Source organism: Falco rusticolus, chromosome 3 (genome assembly GCF_015220075.1).
Source record: "Falco rusticolus isolate bFalRus1 chromosome 3, bFalRus1.pri, whole genome shotgun sequence".
In the NCBI taxonomy this organism is placed as follows: Eukaryota; Metazoa; Chordata; class Aves; order Falconiformes; family Falconidae; genus Falco; species Falco rusticolus.
Genome location: NC_051189.1, coordinates 62,171,472 through 62,191,424, shown reverse-complemented (window position 1 = coordinate 62,191,424; position 19,953 = coordinate 62,171,472). Strand labels below are relative to the sequence as shown.

General features: G+C 40.8%; 1 protein-coding gene across 2 annotated transcripts in view; it reads right to left on the bottom strand.

Annotated features, from left to right (window-relative positions):
* LDLRAD4 (low density lipoprotein receptor class A domain containing 4) overlaps window positions 1–19,953 on the bottom strand; it is a 294,703-nt gene that overhangs the window by 250,809 nt on the left and 23,941 nt on the right. The window contains exon 1 of one of the 2 annotated variants that reach the window (XM_037378820.1): window positions 809–907. The exons of the other annotated variant lie outside the window; for it this stretch is intronic. The gene's annotated coding sequence lies outside the window, so the exon portion shown is untranslated. Of the gene's footprint in view, window positions 1–808; window positions 908–19,953 lie in introns of those variants that run through there. 2 annotated transcript variants of the gene reach the window in all.

The window sequence follows — 19,953 nt, the reverse complement described above, 5'->3', positions numbered from 1 at the left end:
GTGTGTCTATGGTATGGTCACCATTTTGCACAATGGGGCACAGGGAAAGAAAGAAAAGGGTGACAAGAAAATAAGTACCTAAAAGGTACTCACATCCTCGGGAAGAGTGTATGTTTTTACCAGCCCAAAAGTCAGTATATCTTTATATTACACAAAGGCAATCTTAGCTGAAAGCAGGAATTCGGCATTTCTTACTCCTTTAATGCATATCCTAAGCAACAGGTTACTGAATTGTCTCTTTGCAGCACTCTCTCTCATACTGCATCATATTTTAAAACTATGCATCACTCAATGCTGAATGAGCCATGTGACTTTATAGTTCAGCAGCTTGGATCTCATTTTCAAGTAATTTCTCTCATTAGGCAGAACAGAAACATTAACTGGGTCTTCCACATCCAGGCAAGTAATTACCAATATGCTGGTTACTCTGGGCATCTCACTTTTCTCCCTCTTCCTTCACCACCTCTTTCATCTAAGACAATTCCTTGAAACCAATGTATTACCACAAAAAATACCAGGGCTGACAAATCAAAACCTTCCAACATCTAAAAATCACTAGTAAGTTTTAGCTGTAGCTATGTATATGGATATATATCTATACACACACATCAACACGTACACATATATAACTGCTATAAAATATGTATCTAAAAGATCATGATGCTGTGGTATGGTATGGCTGAAATGCTACTGGCATGCAATTAATTTGACCAAAGTATTCCTCTACTGGCAAAAGATTAGTTTGTTTGAATTACATTTACCTTTCTGGAAATGTTTCAGAAAAATGTCTTGCCTAGTTTAAACTCACCCAATACAACATAACAATACCCTTGAAGTCCAGAGTCAGGAGATTCTTCCTTTTCCTTCTAGTTGTGAATATTGAGTGTGGTCTACAACAAAAAAAAAGTGGGGGAGAAGAAGTTGGATAGGCAATCCTTCATGTCCTCAGTGTTTTCAAAATCCTTACTGAACACAGCACAGACTCCAGAGTATCCATCAAGCAATTGCTACTTGATTTCCAGAAAGAAATCAAAGCAGATTTTGTTCCTCCCTAGGTATCTCAACAATCCACATCACTGGTTCATTTTTCTATGTCAGATATTCTGTCTCTCTCTTCACTGTCTTAAACACAAAGATATTAAACTGAAAGGCCTGATGTTCTTCTGCTTCTTGTTAAAAAAAACAAACTATAACGTACAGTTTGCCTTTACTGCTATAAATTTAAATTTAGCATCAGGGAATTTGTAACCTTTTGTCTGAACTTACCTAAGAGAAAGGTTACAGCTTCTATGCCATGAACTACCAACACACTTCACAAAACCAATAGCAACCCCTGAAACATAAGTAAAACCACGAAAAACATGAAATACCCTTTCTCTTAGACACTTCAGTTAACAGCTATCAGTGCTAAGTTAAGGCAAGTACTTAACAGCTTTGTCAGATAAACATGTTTTAGTCTAGAAGCAGCTGTGGAAAGTTCAGCAAACTATTCTCTGCAGTGTTCTGCTAACTCTGGGATTTCCACTTTTCCAGGGAAGATCACTTTTTCTGGACAGTATGTTGAACATGTAATTTTGCAGATACTCATGCCGTATAATATCAGCTCAATCTTTCTAGTTCTTTCAGTAATAAAGCAAACTCACAAAAGCTTTCCCTCAGATTTCACAGGCATGTGTGTGCCTCTCTCTCAGTACCCAGGCCGCCGTGCCAATATGTAGGATTAAACTTTTTCCAAGGTTGAATAAGCCACCATCTGTCTATCTTGTGTGGTGCTGTGCGCCATCCGGAAGACTTGTCCCTTAGAGCATGTTTCTACCATATGTCACTCCTGAGTGATCAGTTATGCCAAGACATTTGGGAAAAATGACTAAGTCAAGCTGGAAAACCCTTTTTGAATTCCAGAGGAGGTTTGCCAAGCCTGTATTTGCAAATAACTTTGCATCCACAGACTTTTCCCATATATTGTATGTAATGGTAAATAACCTTTACTCAAACAAACAAAACAATTATTTGGATGATGTACCAGCCCTTCCACTGTCCACAACTCATGTACTTTTTAATAGCCAAGAGATTTAGGTATGATGCATCTTCAGAAAAAATACAAGGAACGTTTACAGAAGAATTGCAACTTTTATGATAACTAAGTTAAGAAAGGAAAAAAACAGATGTAAAGAATATATTGCAAGGAAGGCTCTACTTGGTATTTTAAGACCACAACAAATCATTAATTTCTTTCAAAATACTCAACTAAAAAAACCTAAGGCAATTGAATTCAAGGCTTTTTCCTAATAATAACTGTATCTAAAGGGCTCACCTGCATGCAAAGCGACCACCTAAACTAAATGTTAAACCGCTGATATATCATCGTTCATGCAATTAGAATTTGTATAATAAAGAATATGGCTGTATCCTATTTAAGATTTAAAGAACCATGTTACGTTCCAATTCCTCAATTATTAAATTAAAACTCAAGCCAGCATCGTTCTTATGGGCAGCTCAAGGCTGCTCATTTACATAACTGACTTTCAAGGGCACTTGGTTACACAGCAATTAATACCAGCAAAGAATCTACCAGATCTGCTACTTAATGTTAAGGAAGGCATTCTTGAGAATATTAAAAGAAGAGAGAAATTAGTAAATCGTGATTACAGCCTCCCCAAGTGAGTTTAACATTTGAAGGAAATCTATTCCTAAGGGCGGCAGCAGCAATACTAAATACCAGAAGACAGATGCAGGAATTACTACATTTAGTAACAGAAGTGAGATGAGGAGCAGTACTAAATTCACAGAATTCTGAGGTCTTTTATCTAGGCCTTCCCTTCCGAGTTTGGATAACCATTGAAAAAAGAGAAGATGTCAAACAAGAATTCACTATAGCCCACTGGGATTTGTAGAACAAAGGGCAACAAAAAGCAGAAAAAGTCCATATTAGATGAAGAAGACCAGTACTCAAAAAAGGTGATTATTAAAGGAAACTGAGATAAATTATCACTGCAGAAGAGATTTATTTTTTTTAAGGTACCTAATTTAAACAGTCTCTCCATGCACAAAAAGCAAAACTTGCAAAGGTGAAGGTACTTCAGTCAGGGGACAGGTAACAAATCTATGTAGTGATGAAAGCCTCATACTGCAACAGTGTCTCGTGCAATGGAAAGAGGAAAATAAATACAGAACCGCTAGGCAAACTGGACTACTTGCCTACGTAACACACCTAACGATTCTGAAGCCAGCTCATTTTTTGAAAGGCTCAGCTCCTTCCTGGCCCACTCTGACAGCCTGAGGCATTCCCACCACTCCACCAAGAGACAGTGGAGATACTTGTTCTACAGCACCAACTCTGCTGACCCTTCCTGTCCCAACAGGAAACCTTCAGACTAATGAGTGTCTGTTCTGACTAACGTTCCCCTTGCTTCTTGTGTCCATTTACAGATCCAAATAATCTTCCCTTTAGGATGAAACACGATTTGGGTATATCACTGACTGACTCAGAGGCTGCAAATGGGGACAAGAGGAGGGGAGGGAAATCTATCAAACTTGCCAATTAAGAAAACTCTTATTCCAGATGAGCATTTGCGCTATGAAGCTGGTAAACAGCCTCCTCACAGAAGGAGCAGCTACGTAGCTTCTGCACTATCATCTCCTGCCAGAACTACAGTGGAAACAATAGTTTCTCCTACAGCAGTCATCATTAATATCCCCACATATCTGTAACGAAAAATGACGACGTAAAGAATATAAAGGGAGAAAACTTTAAAACATGGAGAAAGATGCATTTTTCTCTTTATGTTCAGCTGAGAAGGTCCAGGAACTGTCACCCATTTGTCCCACACTATTGTAGACCTACAAGCAGGAATCCTAACAGTCTTTAGAGAAATTATGGGGTTTTAGTTTGGTTTGGTCACTACGAGTCCCTTGGAAATGCTTGGCACACACAGGCAGTGTAATCTGTGTTCCACTTCTAACGTGTACTAAGCCTCAACACTCACTGTTGTTCTCACACACTTTTTAGGAAACTCTCCTGTGCTCCTGGAATCCCTAAGCCTGGGATTCCAGCAATCACAGGCAAAAGCATTCCTCTAGGGATAAATTCACCCTGTGGCAGAACTAAATATTTCTGTTACCTAAATGCAAAACTTAAACATCTGCTGATAAATATAAGACTACAACACATAGAAGGCAAAAAACAGTGAAATGCATTTCTACAGGAAACCTCGTTTGGAGCAGATGACTGCAGAGACAGTGTTTACAGACAACAAAGGCTCTCCGAGCATAAGGCCAAACTCGAAGACTTGTTATGTTCTCCAAGCCACCCATCTGCGGGGTATTTCATTTTTTCCCACATTCATTCATCAAAGTTCATTCCCCAGCTGAGACTCCAGGCCCTAATTGGCAACAGTTTCTTTCACTGACCAAGACATAGGGAAGAAAATACAGGTTGGTGGGAAGCTATCAAATGTCACTAAAAACTGTGAGGGAGCCAGCCAGTCCTCTAATATAAAGTCCATTCTGCAAGTGCTACGGTACTACAACATAAAAAAGTTTGTTGCTCAAAAAGTTAATGCACTATTAAAACAACGTGCAGTCCCTTTTCTCATTAGTAATCAGTATTAGTAAACTAACTCAAACAAAGACAGTCTCTACATGCAGTGTAGAAGTAGTTTGGAGTTTATTGAGTTATCTTGGTTAGGAGTGCAAAAAGAGGGATTGGGGGAAGGGGGGGGAAGGTTTGCTTTTTCTGAGCACACAGATAAAGCAGTTTTCCCCACGTAGCTTTCCTCATCTTCACTCCCCCTCCTCCTCCACACAAAACCCAAGAAAATCTGCCATTGCTTTAGGTCAAAGGAAAAACAGGCCCAGCTGCCGTAAGCCAAACAACGTACAGGTTTGCTTTCTCCCCTGCTGTTTTGGCTCGAGCTCTTCAGACTGGAAAATTCAGAAGCACGATCTCCCAAGCTCTATAAATGCCAGAACCATCTAAGAGGAAAATAGGACAAGGCCACCCCCAGGCAAGTTTGTACTAAAATCTGCTGGCTGCAAGGCAAAAATACAGTAAACATCGCATAGGGACAGACTGCTCCTTGGAAAATATTCCACAAGAACAATATAGCTTCCAAAGAAAGGCTGTGCTAAAGGGACTTCTGGAGGAAAAAAATGCAATGTTTTAAGATCCTTGTGAGGAGTTAGCAAGCTAATGGCACACTCAACGACAAATTGTGTGACAGGCAGTATGTTTTTGACATTAATCCAAAGAAGAAATGTAAAAGCGACATTGAGTGTTCTCTCCAAAGTGGTAACAAATTCAGTATCCCAGAATAGTCCTGCAGTTCAGTAAAGAAATTTTGCTTTTGTCCTGCCAACTGATTTCATGGAATAAAACAAATAATAACAAGCAATTAAACTGTCAATATCATCTTGTCTTTTCAGGAAAGACAATTTAAGTTATGTTTCTACAGTCCTTGAGAGATGAACTTTGCAACCAATTACTGTATGTTTTAACGTGCTGTATACTGACTCAACCTAGAAAAACAAGCCAAAAACAGAAGTTGAAACATCCTTTTTCCTGTGTAGCTCCAATGTGCAGTAGCAAGAAGCTAAACAACATGCTCTCCACCAGATGGCTGAAATAAAAAGAACACTCCTTCTGATTAATTAGGAAACAAATGAATCTGCTGTTAGCACAACAAGTTACCATCAGGAAACCTGGGCTCCCATTAAACTTTGGTATTTATGCCTTCTCTGCAACCGTTGCTCAAGACCATCCCCAGATTTGTCTCTCATTTCAGAAGCAAAACATTGCACACAAGTCCATCACACACAAGTATCACACCAGATACTGCACAACCAAGAAGGCCATCGGCGCTTTTCACAGACAAATACTACTATAAGTGAGAGAGAAAAGTTTCCGAAAAGAGAATATGCCCATCAGAACTGAAATGAATGAAGGTCTCCTAGTGCTGAGAGGAATCACCTCTGGCAGAGTCTCTAGGTAAAACACCACATCCCTCATCAGGGTTCAGTGAGCAATGGAGGCTCATGCACGCACACTCAAGATCTCCAGCTGGTCCAGGAAACAGAAATCCCCAGACCAGATACAGCACAGGGAGCAAGGATGTGACACCCTGAGCAACAGAGGCCAGCCCTGGTTCCCTGATGAGGCTGCCAAGGATGGCTATTAACACCTCGAGTGAAGGTTCAGAATACGGTGCAGGCACTGGGTATGGAGGGCGGGGGCGGGGAAGGTGTAAAACACAAAACAGGCACAAAACACATACAAGTGTATGCATTTAGAACATGAATAACTTACAGTGCTACTGAGGTGAGGGACCTGGGGAAGAAGGGAACTGAGCTCACCCAGCCTGGGGAGGTGTGGGCAGTTGCAGGTAAGAGCTTTCGGTGTTGTCATTATTCCTCTGCTTTCAATGGAAGACTTCTGTTTCAGCAACATACAGTGTGAGCTCCAAAACTGGGAAAGACACATTCAACAAAACCATGCCCCTGTTGCTAAGATGAGGATAAGGATCCTGAGGCAGAGATTTCCTAGCTTTCCTTGCATGAACAACTGGTTTTTTGCACCAAATCTGGGACCCAGTATTTCAGTAACAGCAGTTAAAGGACCACTTCAGAAGATGCTGGCAATGCACTGAGAAGGAACCTGCCCTGTTTGAGGGGTAAAGCACAACTTCACCTTCTTTAACAACAACATGCATGCCTGAAGAGGCATGATGCCTTCGTGAAAATCCAGAGCTGCCAACAAACCCACACCACTGTAACTTAAAAGAGTATTTTCTCTTATGTGCGCAACTGAAGTTCTCAAATTTTCTAGTGACAAAGGGAATGGTGGAGACATTTACTAGAAACTAAATCCAAGACTGCTTGTAAAAATCCAAGTAAAGGTACTATATCCTCTTAAGTAATTGAGGAAGCTGGGAGACTAAATAAGAACAATCAAAAAAGGCTTCCTCTCACACTAAAAAAGGATTCCAGGAATTTTATACATATAGCGAGGCCACTTAATTCAGCTAAATGAGCTTATTATCTCACTTTTCCTTATAAGCTTGTAATAGTTACCTACTGTGGGAAATACAAGGTTACACTGAACCGCAAAAGACCATAGGAAACACTAATGTTTCACAGTGCACCTACCCATTACATCATACATACAATTACAGAAAAAAAATTACTATTTTTTTTTACCATGTAGTGTCAGAAAATGGACCCATGTGAACTTTCAGTAAACGTAGCATTCTTTGCCACAGTGTTTTATGAAGACCCACCTCTCTTTTGTTTGCTTATACTCTTACTTTACTCGATGCCTCCCAGGACTTGTGTAGGAAGAGGCAGTGAACAACTGAACCTGCACACCCTCTCGCCATGACTCACAATACTGCAGACCTCAAGAATATCCTCCAATGTCTCTTCTTTGCAGGATACAGAGCCCCAGCATTCTTTGCACATAAGCCTTTCCACACCTCTTACGACTGCTGCTTTCTCCAAATTTTTCCCATCCTACTGTATTGTTTCTGAGCTGAGTGGACCTGAACCGCCTATGCTATACAGGATACTGGTGAGCCGTGAACCTACACATTGGCAACAAGAATGCCATCTGTTTAATTCTCTATGTATTTATTAATATTTCTTAGCATTTTATTTGCTTCTCCAATTAGTGTAGCGAGTTCCTGTTTTACATTGCTATTTATCATAACCTGACTCACTCATGGTAACGGCTCGAAGCCCATCATTTTTTAGTGGAATCACAGTTATTTTTCCTCATGTAGATCGCTTTCCATTTATCTGCGCTGGATTTTACCTGCTTTTCTACTATTCAGTCACACAGCCATGTAAGGCACTACTCAAGTTCTTCATGGTTCACTTCAGCCTTACTACCATGAACATATTAGTATCATCAGCAAACCTTCTCACTTCATTAACAAGCCCTTTCTCCAGTGTACTTTCTTTATGTTAAATACACCAACCAGTCCAACTACACTGGTGACAGTCAGAAGGGACCACTTATTCCTACCTTATTCTTCCCCTCTTTTAACCCACATATTAGTCCATGACATGACCCTCCTTCATGCACAGCTGCTTGGCCTCCTTCTGGTAAAGAAGGTCAAAGACCTCTGAATGCCATTCAGATCTTTTATATTCACTTGCACGTCCGCTCCATCAAAGGGCTTCAGTTACTTTGCAAGGTGGCATTTCCCTTCGTAAAACAAAAGTTGACTCTTCCCGCAGAACTTGTATTCATTCAGGTAACACATTTGTAAATATCATGTTATGAAATAGATTTTATTCTATTCTATTCTAATAGATGAATTTTGCATCTTTCCAGACAAGATGTTAGGAAAAAAGGAATGTAATTTTCTGCCTTTTTTAAAAAAGGAAAGGGAAAAAAAAAGACCCATAAGCATTTTCTTATTTTCAGGCCAAATAGCCAGAGAATTTAAGGTACCACCAACCTCTCCATATACAACTAAGAAGTGACACATGCACAATAACAATTTTTCCTCTTGTAACTCTTCAGTGAAGACAAAACTTCATTCATTTTTCTAACAATTTTTAATCCGAGGAACAAAAAGTAAGGAAATACTTAAAAAAATGAAATATTTTCCTGCTGTTTGCCAGATGTGTGGGACTGGCAGCAACTGTACAGCACCAGGAAATTTTCTGAGTCAGCAAGTTACAGCTTATTCCAGGTTTTCTCCTGGATCTTAGGCAAATTTCTACTATTCTTCACCAGCTTAACAGACTAATTTCCATCCCTCTATTGGCTCATTGTTGCTGATCATTAAGTTAACTGGCACAGGGAACTGTGTCCTGCCAGTCTCCCATCCTAGCTGTTTCCTGCCAGCACACCACAGAGGGCACGGGTACCCCCACTTGATTTCTGAAAAGATCCAACAATGATTTGTAGGAGTTAAAGAGATGGGAAACTGATTCCACTTACTCCCATGTGTTCCTGCATGGACACTAGCCGCAGCCTAACCCTTAAACTTATGTCCGAAACCTGCAATGACCCCTCTCATAAAAGTTGTCTCCTAACATTTATCCTAGCAGTACCTGTAACAGCCTCAGCTTCTTTGATATCACCGCTTCCAATCTCTTTGTATCTGGCTCATTTCTGTGAACGGTGGCCAGCAGCTCTAAAGAGCACAGGACACCAGATGAGTGTTGGCACCCTCAATTTACATCTCACACCAAATAACTAGTTTATCAACAAGCTAAAAAGACCAAGAAAGCAGCCCCAAAAAAACATTTCAACAAAGTGTGGCTTCATCATTAAAATCTCTCTTTATTCAAGCTTTCTTGTTGGTTTTATTATATGGAGAGGCAGAGAGCTCTGTAAACAGATCTGCTTGGTTTCCATGTCTGTTGCCAAATCTCCATCCTGTGGAACCAATTTTAAATAGAAAAAAGTGTGTCTTCCCATACGCTGTTCCTCAGTGTCATTCTTATTAGGGATACAGAGTAAAAATTGGATGGAAATGAACTAGTCACAGCAGGGTTCAAACCCAAATGTTAACTTTTTTTTTTTTTTTAATTGCCAAAAAAATCCAGATCACTTTGATCCATAATGCTTTCTTTCTTGCAGCTACGTAAAGTTTTTAAACTGAGGGCTGCCAACAATTACTTTGCTATAAACTGGAGTTCACAGTTATTTTTACAGAATTTTGTCTCAGTAACTTTTAGCTGAAGCAGTTCTCATGAAAATAGTTCCAAACCACTAACTTGGCTAAATATTTCCAGTAAAGCAAAATAATCCCTACATCCTAAATACAACTCTACTTCTTTTTTTAACTTCACTTTATCCTTCGGAAAACTAGTACAGCTTTAAAAATGGGAAAGATAGAAAAGGGAGAAAGGAGACAAAAAAAAATAATCTGAGAACTTAAAGCAGCCTCTAGTATCTCTGCATTATAGCAGATGCAGAACTGGAACTGGAGATGTGATATGGGAAATAATCTCCCACACATACACAAGTATTAATAGCAGTGGCAAATAAAAACAAAATTAACACTGTAATTTGTACTTGCCTAACAGAAAGCTCACCAACAGGTCCAGGCACTGTTAACCCATGCTCACAGCCAGGGTTTCCACACTAACATAACCAGGACAGAAAATCTCATGGACTTTGTATTATCATTTTGTTTAGCTTTTTTGGAGAGGGAGTGCAAAGGGATCATTTATTATAACCCTCTTCGTATCTGTCAGATGTTGCATGTTTTATGTAACTATAACACATTTGGAAAACTCTTCCTACCTACCCATATGCTAGGGAAAAGCTCAAACTGTGGAAGATAAACCTTCCTCCACAAAGTAAATCTCCTCTTCGAGAGGAACCGCAAGTTGCACACCTAGGGCTCCACGATCTCCATGCTCTCCTCTCATTGCTAGGGCCGATACTTCCACATCACCCAGAACTTGCACACCCGCCTCCTGGGAAAGCAGAACTATCTGTCCTGTGCTTTACATGCCAAAACAGCAGTTGCGCTGGATCATTTCACATACTGGACCCCAATGCAGATGCGGTACAACCAAAGCAAGCCCTCATCCATGCACCTACAACAGCTTTTTCAGAATGCAAGTGCCAGATGTGTTTGCACAACTGGCCAGTATATTACCATCACTAGTGACCAGGTCCGTTACCTGAAGCAGAATAAAAGGACATCCCATCCAGGACCCTACCACAGACTGAAGGGCAGCCAGCTGGACATGAAGAGCTGCTCCCAGGGACCAGCCCATACAGGATGCACTGTTCTGCTTGTGACAACTCTTGATCTCTCATTTGAAGCAGAAGAGGCCGCCACCTCTGATCTTGCATTCAAACCTCATTCATTGTATGTAGGAAGCCAAAATATGCAAGCTCCATAGGTACTCCTGAAACTGGTATTTTCCAGCTTTTTACTGCAGTATGTAGGCAAAATGGCACCAGCTGTGATGAGTGGGAGCTGCCACCAGAACACCCCAGCAGAGGAATGAGAGGAGTGTATGGAGAGCACGTAGGAAGCTATAGAGAAACAGAAGAGGGCACACCACAGAGCACTTACAGCACAATCTGAGAAAAAAGAAACCCTCTGAAACAATGGGGCTAAAAAAGAAATAGCAGTGAGGAAGCAGATGCTGAGAAGAGTTCAGGTGTAGAACAGGAAAGGCTCTTCCAGGCAACCAAAAAGAACCTTCCTTCTTGGCTCACCATTAAGACACATTTTAGAATTCAGAATTTTAGCAACAGATCTGCAGAGCAAACTGGTAGTACATTTCATTCCCCAGAGCTTTCACCTGCAATGTATCTATACAATTTTAAAATGTTTTCAACTAAAAACAATTACTAATTAAATACTTCACATCAATGTCATGAACCATTGTGTATCTTGGCAAATACGCACTACAAGCAGTCTTCACAACACCACCTCACTATCAGAACTGAAGTTCTTTGGCAAGTTCAACTGTGATACCAAGCAGGAAATACCCTTTACCTTCAGTATCAGGAGTGGAGGCATGCTGGTAGAGCTTGCATGAGACTTCGCAAACTGCAGGCGGACCAATTACTTTATCTGCTAGGACTGTGCAGTCACCGCTTGTTGCTAACTGTGTTTGGAAAGCTGGTTCACAAGCTTTTGGAGCCCCCTGATCAGCAGAAAAAAAATTCTGTAAATCAAATATATACACAGAGTTTAAAACTGTGACACAAGTGAGTTAACAAGAACTCAGAGAGTCTGTGATTACAGCAACCACGGCAGGGTTTCTGAAAGGGAAGATCAAGAGTCACTGTAAAACAGTTTTGAAAGAAAAAAGTGGGCTGTCAAGTGACTGACTGGGAGGTTGCAACAGGATGTTTTACTGCATCTGTGGAAACTAGTGCTAAATCCATCCATGAAACAAGAAGAGGGATCTAAGGGATTAAAAGATTTAACACTTGTTGTTTCTTAATCTAGAAAATGAATCCTACAAGGAAGTATGATGGAATAAGGGTGGGACGGACAGATGGACAAGAGTAGGCTGCATTAGAGACCTGCAGGATACAAGCGACTTGTCCTGACTGATCAGGTTCCAACCAAAGTCTTATCAATGCCCTACACTGCCACTGAAAAAGAAAACGGGGAGCAAATGCTCATACAATCCTGTGCTAGCCCACCTGACCACAGCTGGAGCGCTACATCTGAACCTGTCTGGCAAAAGAAATCTTCACTGAACATAGCAGGGGAAAAAATGTACTCATTTGTCAAGTGAAAAGGACTGTAACTGCCATTACCATGAAGTCCTGCCTGTTATTTCTAACAAGGTACCAAGGCACTGGATATTAATCTCCAGAAATCAAATGAGGTAGGTAAGCTCAGAGGAAGAAAGATTTTTTTGTTTTGCCACTGGTAACTGATGCCATACTGGGTACGAAGCACAGGTTTTATTGAAATAATGTAAATTTCTGTAGCAAATTTGTTTCGAACGGCTGACAAATGCCTGCAGAAGTGCAGTGTGGTTTACAAACCTGAAAATCGTGGAAATTAATAGCCACTTCTGGACAGTATGTTGAAGATATGAGCTTTTGAGATGCCTTTTTTTTGGCCCAGTGCTACACAAACAGAATTCATATTGGTAGAAATGCACATATTGTGGAAAATGCTCCTGCTTCACAAATATACCAATACACTAAATGGATTACATAAAATTCTCAACCATCCTAAATCTCTCAAGTATACTGTGTTAAATATTCTCACTTAGAATAGCGGTAAAGCAACAAGTAACTTCAGTGTTGTCTTATGATTGACGCAGGCACAGAAAACAAAGATATCAACTCAATACTAATTTTCAAACAGCCATTTTTTTAATTCTTCTTAAAGTAAGCATGAAGGATGTAAATTAAGGCATCCTGACTTAGACATACACTGAATCTCTTCTCCATCCAGTTAAGATCCTGTTCCAAATTTAGGTTTTAAGTTACTCAATAATGACACAGCCTGAATTTTTTTAGAAGTCTGTATTGGGTTTGCGTGGCAAGGTTTTGGTAGCAGGGAGATGGCAGGGCTACAGCGTTGGCTTCTGCTAGAAGTTTCCCCCATGTCCAATGGAGGTAGTGGCAGCCAGCTCCAAGACAGACCCACCACTGGCCAAGGCCGAGCCCAACAGCAATGGTGGTGGTGCCTCTGGGGTAACACATTTAAGAGAGGGGTGGGATGGGGTGGGGGTGGTAGGGGAACTTCAGCAACTGCAGTGGAAGAGAGGAGTGAGACTAAGTGAGAGCAACATCCCCGCAGCCCCCCAGGTCAGTGCAGGAGGGGCAGGGGGGCTCCAGGCGCCAGAGCAGAGATCCCCCTGCAGCCCGTGGTGAAGCCCACGGTGGGGCAGGCTGTGCCCCTCAGCCCGTGGAGGGCCGTGGTGGAGCAGATCCCCACCTGCAGCCCATGGAGGTCCATGGTGGAGCAGATCCCCACCTGCAGCCCGTGGGGGTCCATGGTGGAGCAGATCCCCACCTGCAGCCCGTGGAGGGCCCGACACGGGAGCAGGTGGGTGCCCAAAGGAGGCTGCGACCCCGTGGGAAGCCCAGGCTGGGGCAGGGTCCTGGCAGGGCCTGTGACCCCGCGGGGAGAGGAGCCCAGGCTGGGGCAGGGTCCTGGCAGCGCCTGTGACCCTGCTGGGGACACACGCTGGAGCAGTATGTTCCTGGAGGACTGTCCCCCATGGAAGGACTCAAAACTAGTTAATGTCACATGATTTACACTCTTTTCAAGTATTCACCTACATTTCTGACTTGTTTGATGGCATTAGAAGACCTCACAGCAAACCCTATCGGAGGAAAAAACCTGCCACCTATTGCCACCGAGTGCCTGGAGAAAGGTAACTCCGTTTGGCTGAGACAGTGAATGCATCAACCTGACAGTCACCGGTGACGACAAGGGGGCGACAATCACTTGGAATACTGTGAAGCAAATCACATGGGTGAAAAAAAAAGCAGTTTTATCTATGTGGAATATCTTCTCTTAAGTGGTTTCACCTTAAAATGCTTCATCATAAAGAGCTTCACTTGTGAAACCACCTAAACGTGGAAGGAAGAAGTGGTAACTGCGTCTGATTTTTTCAGCATCTTATACAAATCTAAACCATCGATCTCAAAATGATGCCAACTGCTAGAAGATCACAGTTCCATCTGAATTGTTTTAACCTACTAGTAACACTTTAAAACTATTCTATCTTGTCGCAGCATTTTCATGTTTGCCTTTTCTGACGTTCATTTAACAACTTGCATTTTCTGATGTTCATTTAACAAACCGTTCCAGACAGCTACTTTCCCTTTTCCTGTCACTAGGCTTCTGCTAAGCAGCAGGGGTAAAATCATTACAATAAAATAGAGAAACATTTTAAAACAGAAATTACTAGATTTCCACAGCTTTAGTAGACAGAACTGCCTGCAATTTAGTCAGCTCCACACAGTAGTTAGGACTGATTATGTTACTTTAACTGTTACTGGTACCAATGCAATTCCCAGTGATGAAAACACCTGTGCAATGGAGAGCCAAACAAGAGGCAAGGGGCAAGAACAGACGACATGTGTGACAATCCCAAGGAAAAGGAAAAATAGCAGATTCGAGAAGCTCTGGAAACTGCAAAGGCAGGCAGTGAACTGAAAAGTGTATTTTATAAAAACATACACTGTTCTCCCAGACAGTTAAATATTTTTGTTAATGGATAACACTTCCTTAATACAATTCTACATGGAACCATTAAAAGAAGGAAACGGGGGAAAAACCAGCAAGTGCTGTATACAAAAACTGCCCACTCCTTTCTGTCCATGGCCATCTTTTTCTTCTCCAGTCTGTTGGGGAGCATCTGCAGTATTAACACAGAAAGCAAGCTGTAACTAGAAGCTTAAATATGACAGAATACAGACACTTGCCTTGCATGCACACTGTCATTGCGAATTAGGCCTGAGTTGACAAGCTAAAGACCTGGCTTGCAGTCTCATCATTCACTCATCCATCCCATCTCATCAATTGAGCAAGGCAGTAACACATGTCCCCTCCAGCTTGAATGACAGCAAAACTGTGGGTTGTAATAACAGGTCATCTTCAAACGACACTTATCATTAAGGACTGTTTTGTTTGGAATAAATTGTTTATTGACAATTACTCTGATATGATACTCTGCTCTGTTCCTTTTAACTCCTGCATTTAACACCATTTAGAATAATGTACCAAAATTAGACTTTCATGATTTCATAGGAACAAGCTAACATTAAATGATGTTGGGTAGAATGCAAAATTAGCCATTTACAGTCCAAAAACTTTGACAAAAATAACATCATCTAGATGAACTACCACAACTGAGTCTTTAGCTACTGCTAATCTATGGTGCCTTATTTACAGTCTAAACTATTTTAACCATGTAGAAGCTGTCTCAAATTACCCTGGACATAAAAATTTGAAAAATAAACCAAAATACAAATAACAAACGTAAGTACCCTTAAAAAACAGTCCTCATTTACATGTAGCATCTAATGGTTTTGTAACATGTAAAATGCATCCTTTCTTATACATTTGCCAAACCAGGATTTTGTTCTTTATTGCCCTTCTTCAAAACAGATTGAACAGTCACTGTTCCTCTGTTTTTAATGGAACTTGAGGTGCAATCCTGGACTAAGTCAGCAGAAGTGTGACCTCAAAGGATGGAGCCAATAGAAAAATAACAGGAAGAAAAGCTGCATTTCTGTAGAAAGAGTAAAATTAAAGTGAGAACCACTACTTCAGTGAGAGGATAGGCTCATCTGGAGTTCATTTGCCAGTTTTTAAACACCAAAAATTCCTTAATAAAAAAATGCTCAAATCCAACAGACACCACAGCAGCATCTCTGGGAACAACTGACAGACTGACAAATTCTCAACTAGTTAAACTATAATCAAATCTCTATTAACATCATTTGCTTTGTGATAGCTTACATCAGCTGAGGATCTGCCTTGAGCATAACTGGAAATTTGTTTGTTCTCTCACATCACTAGACGTGACGCACATGCTTCCCAAACTCTACTAAGCTTAAAGGAAATCCTAACCACCCAGCGCAGACATCTCATCACAAGTTTATTTTTCTGTATTACATGCACAACGCTTTCCCAACATATCGTTCTCGAACATTTAATAACAGCTACAGAAAATATCAGAATCAAGTTCTGTGACAACATATAAACACTATCAAAAATGTATTCTATTATCAGAAAACGTATTTTAGAATTTGCATTTAGTAAACTGTTAAACATACCATTTTTTCCATCACTCTGACAGGAATGTTTTTATCCAAGTCAAAAGAAAGGGAACAGTTTTTAGACAGGGATATACACTGTTTTCCAAATAACTGCACTCTCAGTAAGATTGCTGCTGTATTTTAACCAGATTCATATTTTCACCTCAGTGATGTTGTAAATGATCCCCTATTTACCAGAAACTGGAGTACTTGAACTGTGCTTCAAACTGATCCTCCCAGTGCGATCTGTCCCCTCTGCTAGCTCTCCCATCCAGCCTGCATTCACCCTTTGCAGCTGACCTTATTGCCTCAATTATAAGGAACTTTAAACAAAATATTTTTGCTGTTCCAGAAACTGAGTGATGAGAGATGTAACATACAGGTAATTATTTACTCTCTTTCTAGGTCTATATAAGGCATAATTATTATCAGTTTGTGCAAAAAGATCACTTCAGTGTGGCAAACAGTTCAACAGCATTCAGTCCAGGATAAGTCCTTAAATCAAAAAACACACTAACAAATAATTTTAAATAATAAAATATAGAAGCCAAGAATCAGTTTAAAGCTTGACTTAATTTTTATTAAAAAGTTTAGTTTTTCTAAACAGAATAATACAACAAATATTTATACTTGTTTTATTTCACACAGCTATTGTAATTTTAAGACAAAAATTAAGTAACTGAACTGCAAAATAAGAGTATTTCTATTTTTAAATGAAATATTTAGCATCACCTTTAATTCTAGAAATACTTTTTACCCATGCAAGTAAAGAGTCACAATCTCATTTTCACTACATCATGTATTTTAAATTAGAAAACACATCAAATAATTACAGTATGTCAAAAAATGCAAAGAGGAATCCATGTGTGTCAGCACTGCAGACTGTATTTGATAATAACACAAGGAACAGCTAGTTAGAATGGATGAATTTTAGAAGCCATGGCATAGTAAAGTAACTGTGAATTTCAAAAGAAACTTAAAAATTCAAACCACCAGATATTTAATAACTACTGTTGCTAATAGCTTAAAGAAAAAATATTAGTAAGGCTGCAACTTCATTATGCCAAAAATTAAGGAACAAAAAGTAGGCTAAAGGCACACAGAACAAAGCAAGTACTTTGGGATATACACAACAGGCTCTGTCAATCGTATTTATTTTTCTTTAAGCTCTAACACATACTGTATCCTCAAAGTTACCTTTTAATTTAATCTTTGGTCAAATACACTTTCTTTCCTCACACAGATGATAATCTATTGTCATTACAGTTTTCAAGTGGGGGAGAAGGAACACTGAAATTTACCTTGACGCAGTAAAAAAATCAGCTATCAAAAAAGACAACTCCTAAACCAAGATTTAAAGAAGAACTTGGAAAAGTAATTCAGATGTCCAAGAACAACAGTAAAACTAACAAAGGGAACATTCAAGAAAAATGAGCAATCAGAGGAATACTACCTCTGGCATACTCTTGGTGACAAGCCCCATGCAAGCCCTGAGGAATGGCAGATATCCTGCAATTTCTTTCCAGCTACTTCTTTATACTTAGCTTCAAATGAGAATGACAGGCTTCCACTTTCAGAGCTGTGATGCTCCTGTAAAGGCTACATACCCAACCAGGGACACCAAAAACGGTTGCTGTTTCTCACAGTTAATATAACCACCACCTTGCTACACTGGTAAGAAAGTCCTCACAGTTCTCGTGGTACAACTTTTTACGTAAGTAGCAAAGATCTGCTGAAAATCTGATGAAGCATCTCACCCGGAGCAGCTCCAGCTAGACACGAAATACAGTCTCCCCTTACCATGAAACATCCAAAAGTCAGAAGGCAGAAGAGATATGTCAGTAGGCAGGGCTCTGGTATGACCTCCCTGCCCATAAGGATCCCACAGTGATTAACTAACTGCAGGTTTACACGGTGGTACTGCAGGATGTTAGCACACCATGTCTTAAAAGCAAATAAAAGAGGGGGGGGGGGGGGGGGGAGGGAAGAAAAGAAAAAAAAAAAACCAATAAAACCTTGCAAGATATTTTCTGGTATCCTCTCAAGATTATAACAGTTCTTAAGTAACTAGCTAAAGAAAAAAGAAACTTGACACGCCATATCTAGTAACTTTTTTCCTGAAACAGCACTTGGTTTGGAGGTTTTCACATTCAAGCTGACAGACTGGAAGTAATGAAATGTGAACTCTTCCATTTCTGTTCAAAATGGTAAGCAACAACACAGGGAGCTTCTCACATTGTCCAGTTCAATTTCCTTCTCACTTAATTATAGATCAGGAGTAATTCCACTACAATTAATTAAGTTACATCAGAGGCTGACAAGAGAAGTAGCAGTCTGTCTGCAGCATGACACAGGGGAAAGGCGACTGTTTCTCCCACCACGGGCATTCATTTTTAGCCTCAAAGAACATTAACCCATTACATTTGCACTAATGGACAGAGACATTAAATCAAAGGGCAATTAAAGTTCTGCAAAATTCAAGTCCTAAGTCCAATCCTACTTTTTAGGAATGTACCTTAATGAACAATGTACGGACAAGCCTGGGAGAAGGGCTCTCCAGCCTTCCTGCTGAAGTTGACACCAGCGCCACAGGCAGAGGAAAGGAGGGGCAGCCCACAATGATACCCACCACCAGAGAAGACTCCCCCAGTGTGGTCCTTCTCACCAAGACTCCTGGCTTTTGGCACAGCATTTGGCAAACGGCCAACACCCGTCAGACAATGAAAACACCCCTCTTCAGGTGTTTTATTTACCACTTCACAGCCATAACACTGGCTGCTGTGAATCCCATTTTCATGCTTAATTCCCCCTTTCCAACGCAGAGCGAACAAAATGCTCTGGCAAACGAAGCCCAGTGTACAACATCCACCCCATGGCCAAGCAGCTAAACGTGCAGAGCACCTCTGCACATCTGTGCATCTGCCCCACAGTGTGCACGCCATCAGCACAAGGTGAGTTTTCAGGCCTGGGCTGGATGTGACCAAACTGCAAGTACAATTCAGCTATAACCAAGTTTCTTGACTTAGAAAGTGAGAAGCATTAAAAACAAGTACAATGTAACAGAACTCCTCACCACCATTTCTGGGTATTTTTTAACATTATCTACACTTTTTCTGTCATAATTTGCCGCTCCTGTGTTCTGGTTTCGGTTTATCCATCGGTTTCTCCCACATCCACCTCAGACCTTCAGCATCCTCTCAAGACAATCTCTTCCCTGCTCTGCTCTGTTAATTTTCTTTCCACTTACTCCTTCTCTCTAGTCCTTTAGCGTACACACTCCAGATGTTACCACCTCACTTACGTCTCACCAACAGCAGAATGAACCCGACTAATGCCTTAGGCGGTCACTGACGGGTCACTGCGGAGTATCTCAGAGACTGACCCCAGTTCCACGGAGCTGCTAGTGCAGTCTGCAAACTGGCACTGGGAAGACAGACCTGAAGTGCAGAAGGGGGAAGAGAAGCAAGCTGAGACAGGCAGGCAGGCAGGCAGGCAGACGCACCCCGTATTCTTTCAGGGGCTCTGTCTGTGCTGCACAGATGTTGCCTTACACAGCTCATCATAGGAAGTAGTGTGTGAACAAGAATCCTGGCGCTTCAGACATTTTCCATGAAAAGACTACCCAACTACTGGAACGAAGCAGAATAAAAAGCAGAACGCATAGGACACATTTCTAATGGAAATACAGATCAGATATCAGAGTGAAGAAATTATCATAGGTTGTG